Genomic DNA, 11,610 nt, shown 5'->3' on the forward strand with positions numbered 1-11,610 from the left:
GCTGCTATGTCAGAAAAATTCGTCTCGCTCGCTGACGAGTTTTAAAGTATTTTGACTGCAGTATATGATTTATGGGTCAAAGTTTCCGAACTAAATTTTTTTCTTGGCCCTCACGAACCGGTAATAACCGGTTAAAACCGGTTAAAACCGGTTTTAATGTAAAACTTAAAACTAGGATATCTCCGTCAAATCGACATATTTTTTAGTAGTCTCAATGGTTTCGGAAACTTTTATCCAATATCTAAAACTCATAAATCAACTTTTTTGTCAAGGGACCAGAACTGCCCAGTCTATGGAGGCTTCCCGGAAAAGTGGTCCAAAAAACCGCTAACTTTGAGAATCATTTCCCTGGCCATTTCTTATTCAATTTTGCAGTGTGGGGGCTTTTTGGAAAGGTAATTTCATACCCTACCAACGATAGCTGGCCGAGCTCTGACATAACAAAGAATCGGGCGTCACAGCTCCAGGAAGCACCAGTACTTTTCTCAGAAGTTTTTTTCGCAAAAAAATGTAGGAATTCATAAGCGTTTCGACCGATTTGAACGATTTTTACTGAAGAAATCACAAGACTTTGATACCTTTGAATGATATGTAACTATATGACTGGGTCTGAGTCTTCCCAAATGCATACGAAAGCTAGAACTCAAGGAAAACCAGCATTTCTAGCAGTTTTTTTTGTTGATTTAAGGAACGTTTGAGGTCTCTAGAGGTTAGTTCTAATATATTTCGAATGTCTATTGCAAGTCTGGGAACTAGCCTCTAGAGACCTCAAACGTTCCTTAAATCAAGAAAAAAGCCTAAAAAAACTGATGGAAGTACTGGTTCTCGAGTTCTGGTATTGGGAAGTAGATGGACCGCTCGGAGTGATTTAATTCAAGGAACTGACCTCCAGATACCTCAATCTTTCCTCAAATCCAGAGGAGACTAGAAAAAAACTGCTAGAAATGTTAATTTTCCTTGAATTCTAGCTTTGAGAAGAAGATGGACCTTTCGCAGTGATGGAATTCTAGGAACTGTTCTCCAGACATCTCAGACTACCCTCAAGTCCAGAAGAAAGTTCGAAAAAACCAGTGGAAGTACTCACCATCCTAGAGTTCTAGCACTGGGAAGAAGGGTGACCCTTCGGAGAGATGCAATTCTAGGAACTGTCATCTAAACACATCAATATTTCCTCAAATCCAGAGTAGACAACAAAAAAACTGCTAGAAATGCTGGTTTTCCTTGAGTTCTAGCTTTGGGATGCATTTGGGAAGACTCAGACCCAGTCATATAATTACATATCATTCAAAGGTATCATAGTCTTGTGATTTCTTGAGTAAAAATCGTACAAATCGTTCGAAACGCCAATGAATTCCTACATTTTTCTGCAAAAAAAAACTTGTGAGAAAAGTACTGGTGCTTCCTGGAGCTGTGACGCCCGATTCTTTGTTATGTCAGAGCTCGGCCAGCTATCGTTGGTAGGGTATGAAATTACCTTTCCAAAAAGCCCCCACACTTCAAAATTGAATAAGAAATTGCCAGGGAAATGATTCTCAAAGTTAGCGGTTTTTTTTGGGACACTTTTCCGGGAAGCCTCCATAGACTGGGCAGTTCTGGTCCCTTGACAAAAAAGTTGTTCTATGAGTTTTAGATATTGGATCAAAGTTTCTGAAACCGTTGAGACCACTAAAAAATATGTCGATTTGACGGAGATATCCTAGTTTTAAGTTTTACAGTAAAACCGGTTTTAAACGGTTATTACCGGTTCGTGAAGGCCAAGAAAAAAATTTAGTTCGGAAACTTTGACCCCTTAATCATATACTGCAGTCTAAATACTTTAAAACTCGCCAGCGAGCGAGATGACATAGCAGCCCGGACTACTAGTGTTACTTCATGTAATGTGATTGTACCGTGAAATTCTTAGATAGTTTTCTGACTATTCGACAGTGCCTGCGAATGAAAGATTTTTGTTTTACCAAACGATATGCGCATATTCAATGTACCAAGTATGCTTGCTGGTGCATTGGCATATTGAATTTGCTAGTAATTTCTTTCTTTTGAAACATTTCTGGGGTAATCTCAAAAAATGTCACAAGAAATTTCAAGAATTTGATTTCTATATATTTGAACTCGAAGCAAACATTCAATTCCATATTAATCGTCTACATGTCAATGCATTCTGCATACCACATTCAAGTTGAAACGTTAAGAATTCACTCAAAATAACAATAACATAAAACATACCATAATACCCCCAAAAGTAACCCTCCAAAAAATAAAAATAAAATAGTACTGAATGAGTCCCCCAACAAAATACTAAACGTATACACAATGGAAAAGTAGCTCGTCTCAAATCGAATCACAAAACGTATAAAAAGACATTTTATAAGGGGTAGATAAAAGCGATAAAGTACCATATAGACACTGTTGACATTACTAATGAAAGGTTAAAATTTTCTTTCGAGCATAATGATGGATTTTCTTATCTGATCTTGACGGAAGTTTTGGTGAAGTATTATTATATATTGTTGTTGTTAAATTGTTTGTTTATTTGATTTTATTGTTTTTTTTATAACGAAATCATTGGTAAATTGTTTGTTTTCGTAAGTTAAATTGATTCATGATAACAATTTCCTTTAGGGTGTTCGTTGTTAGTATATACCTAGTTAGGCGTGGATGTTTATATTTAATTAAAACAGTGTAGAAGACTCCGATCCCTACTTAGATTTAGATTTTGGACAAGTTAGAAACAGAGTGAATATGACATGGTCCATTCCATACCCGTGAAATATCACGAAGAAAAATATCGCCAAAACTTTTTTGTCGAATTTTCACATTCTGATGATTTTTCAGAATTTTTTATCATTTTAGCGATTTAAAATTAACCAAAGTCAAATCGCCAAAATGAGAAAAATCGCCACCATGGGAAGAATCACCAATCAATAAAAACTGGATTTGGAAACAATGAAATTTTTGCTCCGTTCCGTAAAAGTACAATATCCTTCAAGACTCACTCTTTCTTACAATAAAAGTATCCCAATTACGGAAAATAGATGGGCAACACTGCAACAAAATCGTTAAATCTGTTACTTCACTGGTCTAAAGTAACTACTAGAGTTTTATACAAAATCTTTTACTTCATTTGTTTTAACGCATATTTTGCTATTATAAAAGGGAACTAGCTAAAGCTCTACGCTTCTTCATATCGTCGTTGTCAAATCGCCAAAGTTTTGAACTTCGCCGAAATGAAAACAATCGCCAAAAAAATTTAACCAAAATAAAACAAACCGCCAGAAAATTATTGCAATTTATTTTTGGCGATTCCTCTCATTTTGGTGATGTTTCTTGGCTATTTTTCTTATTTTGGTGATATCGATTTAATTTGGCGTTTCTAAAAGGTTTAATTTAGTTTATTAATAAATGATGTACTGTCTTCAAGTTGCCTTCATTCGTCTGACGAAGTCTATCAGATCATAAGTCCACGGTTTTCTAATCCTAGCCTCTAAGGGGTATTGTTAGCACAGTAGAGAGTAACAAGGACTTAGGGCTATATAGATATATCCCTTTAACACATATTGAAATTGAATATTTTACAATCATTGTCTGGGGTCGAAACATATTCCTATTAACCCTCCCAATTAAATTGAGCAGCGAAAAATGTCAGCATAATCAACTGTTCTATTATTCATAAACATATTCATTTTTCATAATTATATTATCTTTTGCAATTCACTCATCTTACATTTTATCTCTCCTTTTTTCATTTTCATGTGAAGCATCTCATTTCACGCAACATGCAAACGATACCATAGTATAATATACTCATCGACGCCACACACATATATGCATTATATGAAAATCATGCCCTAAATATATGTTTATTAATGATATAATGAGGGATGTTAACCCTAGTTTAAAGGGTTCATATTTACTTATGGCTTATGATGTTATAATTATATACACACTCGGCAATAGCAAAAGATATGTGCTACAGTAAGACATTTGACGAAGTCTCGTAAAACACACAGGTATGTAGAGATTTGGCAATTTGTCTTGTGTTACAATTAAAATTTAAATGAACGAACGAAGAGCAAAGAAAATTTGTTTAATTTTAATTGACCCTTTGAAAGTTAACATTTGCGAGAGACAAGTCAAACAGTTTGCAGTGTAGGCGATAATCTTTCACAGTCGGCAAGCATATATCACTAGTCATGTACGAATTTAAATGAAATTAAAATTTTGCAATTTTCATTCACTAGAGTCTGTTACTTCTTTCGTCCTAACTGATTTCGACAGATTGATACGAAGCCTTTTACTTTGTTTAGGTCGACAGTACAATTTTGCGTTGATGGGATCGACAATTATGCTGCGTTTTCCATTGCCTGTGCTGAATATCGAATTACAATGGAAAGTGCAGCATGATTATCGATCCCAACAAGGCAAAATTGCCTATGTGCTTTCCGCCTCAGACGTGACGCAGACTCGGTATTAACTTATATTTTTGTAGCCGACCGCGTTGATTGACGGCTAGAAGTGCATTCGACGTAGTATTGAAAAGTTTATTTTCCAATTTCGTCGAAAAACAAATGAATTTTATTTTGTAAAATGAATCAAGACTGATACATTAAGACAAAAAATTAAAAATTTGACAGTACACGTTAAGGAAATAATTTCGAATTTAGTTCCCAAGGATAGGCGTAGCATACATTTTCTTTATGATTTAATCAATCGACATAACAAAAAAGCGTCATCCATCGCTGAAATGAATTGTATTTTGTAAAATGAATCAAGACTGATACATTAAGACAAAAAATTAAAAATTTGACAGTACACGTAAAGGAAATTATTTCGAATTCAGGTCCCAAGCATAGGCGTAGCTTACATTTTCTTTATGATTCAATCAAACGACATACTTATCAAAAAAGCGTCAGAGGGATTCTTTTGAAAAACAGAATCTTGAAATCGGACGCGTTTTCCATTGGACTTTTTTATATGTGCCTGAATTGGTATTGGTCCCTAGAACCTAAAGCCACTTTCAAAAAAATTCTTCGGATCTTGTGTGGCTGGTGGGAGGTGATCGAAAACTGAAAACATGCACTTTTCTTACAAAAATTTCTCCAGTTACACGAGCCGTACAGGGTCGTGTGGGGTGTCATTAGAAAGGTAATTGCATGTACTTATGGGAAAAATACGTTCTTGTTAGGTTTAAAATTCATCCACACTGAGATATGTGCAGTTGAAGTTTTCAACCGAAAAAAGACTGAAAACTTACACTTTTCTTACAGAAATTTCTCGAGGTACACGAAACGTACATGGTCGTGTGGGGTGTCATTTGAAAGGTAATTGCATGTTCTTTTAGGAAAAATAGAGCTTACAGAAGTTTGGTAGCATCTTCGATGCAATATAAGCACTTAAACATTTCAACTTCACATAACTCATCGTAGATGCCACCAAACTTCTGTAAGCTCTATTTTTCCCAATAGTACATGCAATTACCTTTCAAATGACACCCCACACGACCATGTACGTTTCGTGTACATCGAGAAATTTCTGTAAGAAAAGTGTAAGTTGTCAGTCTTTTTTCGGTTGAAAACTTCAACTGCACATATCTCAGTGTGGATGAATTTTAAACCTAACAAGAACGTATTTTTCCCATAAGTACATGCAATTACCTTTCTAATGACACCCCACACGACCCTGTACGGCTCGTGTAACTGGAGAAATTTTTGTAAGAAAAGTGCATGTTTTCAGTTTTCGATCACCTCACACCAGCCACACAAGATTCGAAGAATTTTTTTGAAAGTGGCTTTTGGTTCTATGGACCAATACCAATCCAGGCACATATAAAAAAGTCCAATGGAAAATGCATCCGATTTCAAGATTCTCTTTTTCAAAAGAATCCCTCTCATCCATCGCTGAAATGAATTTTATTTTGTGAAATGAATCAAGACTGATACATTAAGACAAAAAAGTCAATTCGAGTAAGTAATTCCAATTCTCATTCATCATATATTATACCACCCAATTATCTACGAGTTCCATACTCTCAACCTGACGAAGTGTTGTAAAACGAAAACTTTTTCGATATTTTTAATGTCGTGAAATAACAACATCGACACGGAAAAACGTGTAATTTATCTCAACACAACAGCAACGGTTCAAATTACCTTTTCTTATTTTCCCTGCTAGTGCCTATTTGTTTGGCAATAAAGCAAAAGCAATTCCGTTTCCTCTTCGTGTCACATGGGATTCATTACGGCAGCTATTCGTCTCTTTGTTAATAAATGACTTTGTCATCAAGATTTGTTAGCTAAAAGTTTTATGAACATTCATTGTGCTCGTTCGGTTTTTGCTGTAAGTTTGTTTTTCGGTTTGGTGTAAATTAAGTGTATAACGTGAAAGTTTTGTATGCTAATTGGAAACAGTATAGCATCGAAGCACAGACAATGAACAGGGATATGAAAATAGAAATTGGAAATTCTGGCTGTTGTTTTAAATGATCTGTGAACATATTAGCGCTTCTACAATTGAGAACTTGTGCACCTTATTTTTCGGATTCACTGTAATCATCATCATTACATTACAATACAAAATCTATAAATTTCTTAAAACCGTTCGTAATCATACCATTTATCGCTTTATTTCATAATTCTCACAATTTATACGTAAAAGAGTTAGATGTAACCTTATCGTTATCTCATAAAAGAAAACACATTTTTACTTGTAAGTATCTTGTATAGTCTCGTTCAGTCGTAATAGCAAAGTATTTAACGTATCACCTTCCGTCTCAGGATCTTTGTCGGCATTGTGGAATATGCCAAAGTAAATACCTAAGCCAATTGCCAGTATAACTAGTGCAATTCCAAGAATCCAAAATACACAGCTCATTGCGCAACTGCAAAGGCTGAAAGTGATAGAGAAAGAAATGGTTTCATAATTATTGTCTTTGATATCATTCCCGCTTGTCAGTAAGTAGACGTGTAGCCAATCCTCTCTACAACAAAATATTTCTAAAAATGTTTTAGAAGAACTGAGGAACATTATTTACAGCAACTGTTTGACTCCCCCTTGACCCCAACGACCTCAAAATATTTTTTTTGGATGCAAATTCGAACTAACTCTCACTAGCTAACACGTCATAATCGGTTAAAATTTGGCCTTGATATTGAATTTTGCGGTTGTCTTCAGTTAGTTAGTTCGCGGATCCCAGTAACGTCTAAATGTTTCTTTTAGATTTTAGATTTGGGAGGAGGAAATTGTGGTGATCATCTAGGTCTATGGAAGTAGGGCAACTGCTATCAGTTCTTTTGAAAAATTTTTGGGTTGATAAACGATTACTAAAACCAATTTAATTAAAATCGAGGACCGGTGAACTGATACCAGTTAAACAAATTTAGAACACTCGAAGGGCAATGGTGAAACACGTTCTTGTGTTTTTATAAGAAGATCGGTATCACGGGGCACTCCGGAGTTAATTGTCCAATCAGCAGACAGTGAATTACAGACTACCATTTGTAAAGTATTTGCAGTAAAGAGCTAAACAGAGTCAACCGCCTCCTTGAGATTAAGTAAGCATTCCTACTGACTTGTCATGTTTCAAACAATTGACTTTTGAAATAGATCGGATGCCACCTGTGACGCAATTTTTAAGGATAATTTTGGTGTTGAAATTTCTTCATTCAGGCGCAGTATGCGTCGACCAAAGGACCCAAAGCGAGACATCTCACTAATTTTGGAAGTAAAAACAGAAGGACTTGCGTCATGTTTAGATTTTAAGGTGTTTAATGAAAAATAATCCGATAAAATAGAAAAGCACGGTTTTGGCTCGCTGACCTCTTTAGTTATGGCCTTTAAAGATTAATTAATCTTAACAAACGGCAATCATTATCGTCAATTATCGAGTCTACTACTTCTTTTGAACGAAGTAATTTCAACAGATCGACACAAAATCTCTTACTTCATTATAATACATTTTGCATTTGAAATTTCAGCAGAGGGATTCTCTTAAAAAACGACCTATGGAAATCGAACGCATTCTCTGAGAAAAATAAATTCTTGCGCCTATATAGACATTGGTCACTAGAAGCCTAAACCACTTTCAAAAACATAGCTAACGCCGACCCGTACGAAACACCTATTTGTATCAAAAGCCTTTAATGTGAAACTCTTCATTTCTCTTGCTTCATTTTCTTCTCTGCTGAAAAACTATTCTCCCTTTAAAATCACTTACATTATCCACTCTTTGCCTTGTTATCATATACAATTAAATTGCCGGAGGCAATATAGACAGCCCCGTACAAAGTCAAATTTCATAAATTCCTATTTAAACAGCTATATACCGCTATATTTACCTATATTTCACTGTAAATAAACATTTCACAGAGGAATATGCTATTATATAGCTCTATATGCCTGTATATAGCTCAATATAGGTGAATATAGATATATATAGATGTCCATATATGGAATCCCTGAAACCCCTCACACTTAACACATTATTTCCATGTTAACAGAAACTCTCTAAGCATCATTTTTCCCACTTTATATCACTTTTAATAAAATCTAATATGGCCGCCGGCAGCCATTTTGTTAGGAAACCGAAAATAGTACCGACGCTTTACATTCGTTAATACCTTTCAAACAAAAAAAAATTCATGAAATTCGGTCGAAATTTACTCGAGATATTGACAAAATACTCCACGTTCACTGTACGGCCGAGTAGCCAGATAAGAGCTCACTCCAAGAGACCTAGCTCACGCTCCGGAGAACATAATTTCATAAACTTTTTTTCCCTGATTGGTACGGTCAATACCTATCTAATAAAGCTAAAACGAACGAAATATGTTCAAATTTGGCCGACCTACAAGCAAAAACTGCTTGCCGCCCTGTGCCTGTTTCACACCAAGGAGTCTAACTCACAAGTCGGTCATCCGATTTCCATAAACTTTTTTTTGTTAACAGAAACTATCTAAGTACAAATTTTCCCACTTTATATCGTTTTACTAAAATCCAATATGGCCGCCGGCAGCCATTTTGTTAGGAGACCGGACTTTTTTTTTGTCGATCGGTATTGTAAATACCTTTTTTTTGACGTATCACTTACAAGTTTAACGTTTAAATGTCCGGAGATATCTTCGAAAAACCGTAAAGCACTTATTGGGCCACAACTCGGGAGGGGTCGATCCAAAATCACTCATCTTCGAACTTAGCCTGTCTTTTGACATTACCAAACGGGAAAAAAAAGAATTTTCAAAATCGGATGCGTTTTACTCAAGTTATCGTGCAGACAGACAGACGGACAGACGGACAGACAGACGGACAGACGGACAGACGGACAGACAGACGGACATTTTTTTTCGCGGATTTGGCATCTCTAGACAACCACAATAGGTTTCCCCTTACTCAGGGAGTTTAATTCGACGTGTTACAAACGTATGCGTAAACCTATAAGACCCCAGTACTTCGTACGGGTCTAAAAATTCTTCGAAGCTTATGTGGCTGGTGGGAGGTGATCGAAAACCAAAAACATGCACTTTTCTTATGGAAATTTTTCTGGCTACACGAAACGTACAAGATCGTGTGAGGTAACTAGAAAGGTAATTACATGTACTTTTGGGACAAAAGTAGTCTGAGGATACAAAGGAAGCGTCAGAAGTTCCGCCTAAATAATAAAAATTTTTACCCATACTTCCAACTACTCGTAACTCGTCGTGGATGAACTTTATACCTATATAAGACTATTTCTCCCGAAAGTACATGCAATTACTTTTCTAATGACACCTCACACGACCCTGTACATTTCGTGTGGTCGGAAAATTTTCCATAAGGAAAGTGCATGTTTTTGGTTTTCGATCACCTCTTGCTAACCCCATAAACCTCAACGAATTTTTTTGAAGGTGGTTTTTGCTTCTAGGGACTAATATATATCTAGACGCAAGAATTTGTTTTTCTTTGAGATTTCCATTGGCCGTTTTTCAAAAGAATCCCTCGCATCTATTTGCTTGAGCTGTTTTTCAGCTGATACACACAAACAATCAAAGCTGTTTATACGTCTTCATACGGTTTTAACACTAATACGCGCGTGCGTGTCGCACCTTCCACCGTATAAACAGTTTTGATTGTATGTATGGATCAGCTGAAAAACAACTGAAGCAATTTGATTCTGAAATTCCACTACCTCTAACTGCATTAGAATCATTTTAATTGTGATCGTTGATTTTTGTCGTTGCTGTCAATAACAAAAGGCATATAGCCGTCCGTGTAAATGTTAAAATACTATCTTGTGACTCTTTCAATTGAATATACAATCAGACAATTCGACCGAGGAAGTGAATCATGTTCCAACGAAATTTCGTGCGATAAGCAAATTCTAATCGAATGATATACATTTTCAATTGAAAATGTTGTTAATTGTATCACTTTAAGTGGATTTATTTCTTCACTAAGCACGTACAGCAAATTTTCGATAAGATTCATTGGTTAATCAAAATGGTAGTCAACCACAAGTCTACCCATAAAACCGATGGAAGAAAGTTGATAACTGTCATCAACGAACTAACTGGAGTTACTGTGCTATGCGCGCTTTTAGTAATTTTTGAAAAAGCCACTCAAAACACATCATTTTAAAAACAGAAGCGGATCATAGTAAAGCATTAAATATTTACCAGCAAGCACAACATTTAAGCAATTTACACATCTTGTCGTTAATCTATTAGCATTAGCTTAGCTTAAGCAACACTCCCAAGCACTCGTTGTGTACTAATTGAGTTTCCAAAAACTTTCCCAGATAAACCTTTTTTCGCTATCGATTCGCTGTTATCGGTAATTCGGGTGATAATATTGTGTCTTGTTTTTTTTTTTATTATTGCACAGTGGGTCGATTAGCCGTTATCGTTTAACAAGAAATTATTGAAAAGATTAGGTTTGTGTTGTAATCGGTTTATTATTCACGGACGTAGTTTTCATCTTATACAAATGTGATTCATAGATTTAATGATTTATGTCTTCAGGCCCGTAACTAAGGGTCGGGTTTTCAGGACTTAGGGCATCTGCATTTCAGACTACACTGCTCCATCTTCGAACTGTAGCTTAAAAGACCCTTTTAGTTCACTGAACGAGCATGATAATTCATACAATTTCGTTGATAGAGCTTTTGACCCAAGCAAAGCAGATTCTTCCACGGAGGAGATTTTCAAACTTTTTTTCAGTGCTTCAAAGTTCCGAAAATTGAAGATTACCACCGACGTGTGGAAACATTAAAAACATTAAGAAAGTGCAACTTTACGGCAAAACGAAACCCTTTACGATACATAAGCTAAGACTGGAAAAATACTCTTCTGAATGCATAAAATGGTAATAAAAGGATTTGTTTTTTTTTGGCCATTAGAATATTGGCTGTTCGGAAATTCAAATAAATTTTCTGGTCGAATGACCAATATCCAAAGTGATAAATCTTTTAAAATGGCCTCGGATGTGCCGTAAACAAGGTAATTTTACCACGATTTATGGTTTATTTATACAAAAAACCTCTAAAAGTGTACACCAGAACATTTTAAAGTGATGAAAGCTGAGCAGTAGTGTCTCGACAATGCATTTGGTTTTTGGGTCGACTATCCAAACACTTTCGCTGAC

At 35.7% G+C, this 11,610-nt stretch overlaps 1 long non-coding RNA gene across 1 annotated transcript; it reads right to left on the reverse strand.

Annotated features, from left to right (window-relative positions):
* Positions 1 to 6,576: 6,576 nt before the first annotated feature.
* LOC119077591 lies at positions 6,577 to 10,790 on the reverse strand. The gene is made up of 2 exons (XR_005087834.1): positions 10,644 to 10,790; positions 6,577 to 6,883 (listed from the first exon to the last, which is right to left on the reverse strand). It is a non-coding gene; the product is annotated as an uncharacterized LOC119077591 (long non-coding RNA).
* Between the last annotated feature and the right edge of the window lie 820 nt (positions 10,791 to 11,610).

The sequence above is a fragment of the Bradysia coprophila genome, unplaced genomic scaffold, assembly GCF_014529535.1.
Source record: "Bradysia coprophila strain Holo2 unplaced genomic scaffold, BU_Bcop_v1 contig_24, whole genome shotgun sequence".
In the NCBI taxonomy this organism is placed as follows: domain Eukaryota; kingdom Metazoa; phylum Arthropoda; class Insecta; order Diptera; family Sciaridae; genus Bradysia; species Bradysia coprophila.